The sequence below is a fragment of the Taudactylus pleione genome, unplaced genomic scaffold (genome assembly GCF_031769625.1).
Source record: "Taudactylus pleione unplaced genomic scaffold, aTauple2 ptg000105l, whole genome shotgun sequence".
Taxonomy (NCBI): domain Eukaryota; kingdom Metazoa; phylum Chordata; class Amphibia; order Anura; family Myobatrachidae; genus Taudactylus; species Taudactylus pleione.
The window spans coordinates 9,235,898-9,237,082 of record NW_028284507.1 but is presented as its reverse complement, the minus strand read 5'-3'; positions in this window follow the sequence as shown (position 1 = coordinate 9,237,082).

The following is a 1,185-nucleotide window of genomic DNA, read 5'->3' as shown; positions in this document are numbered from 1 at the left end:
TCTGAGGGTGCAGAGAACATAGGACTGCTTTGCACTGACTGACTGTTATCTCTCGTTGCAGAGGAAAGGTGGGCACTGGGCTGGCAATGTGGTGTGTAGCTACAAGTCACAGGATGCTGGCTCAGCCAACTATGAGCCTGATTCAGAGCTGTACACAATGCTGTTTTCGCAATTGGAGCGTCTGAGTCGCCCTTGCGCGTGTGTTGAGGTCACGGTGCATTACCGTAGTCACACACTATAAGTCTCTGGGCCTGATTCAGAGCCGGACGCTCTGAACAAGCGCCCGCTCTGAATCAGGGCGTTTTTTTTTTTTTTGGAACGTCCTCCTGGACGCTCGCATAGCTGTGGGTTACCACCCACAGCTTATGCGAGCGTCCATGATGATGGTCAAGACCATCGCGACCATCGGGCTTGCGACGAGACCCTGTAGTAGGGTCTCGGTGACCGCAAGCCCTGGAGTGATTTTGGCTCTTTCAGAGCCAAAATCACTCCCACTGACATCACTAGTGATGTCAGTGGGGCCGGACCCAGGCGGTAGGCGTTCCCATGGGAACGCCTCCGTCTGGCAGCCACGCCCACCAAAGGGGGCGTGCTGTCACTCAACATCGACAGCACGCCCCCTTTGGTGCGAGACCCGGAGCGACAGCTTGGCTGTCGCTATCTGGGTCTCGCGCATGCGAAAGACGGAGCTCCCTCCGTCGTGCGCATGCGCACTAGGGCACCATCAACCCGCTTGCGAGTGGGTCTGAATCAGGCCCTCTATTCGTAGTGGACAGGCAGGGAGCGTTTGGCAAGCAGCGGGGAGTGTCGGCTAAAAGCACTGGCATGTCTCGACTGTTTCCTGAGTCTGCGATCCCGTGCGCAGAAAACCAGTCACAGCGGCCATTCTGAGTGACAATAGACTCAAGGAATTGGTTTGCCCGAGCTGCGCACGTGCACGCAGTTGCAGACAGCTGCAATGGCTCCAGTGGGTGTCTCAGTACAAGTCCCGGCAGCAGTTCCATTAGCATACTTTCACAAATCCTCAGCCGAAAAAATTACAGCTGAGGCAGCAATAGTGTACAACTCGGAATTAGGCCCAGTACTCTGCTTTGCCGGGTGTGTGATAATCACAGTTACATAAGTATGAGTAAAATACAATTATATATATAAAAAATATATGGTGGGGAGGTCAGGTAGTAGTAT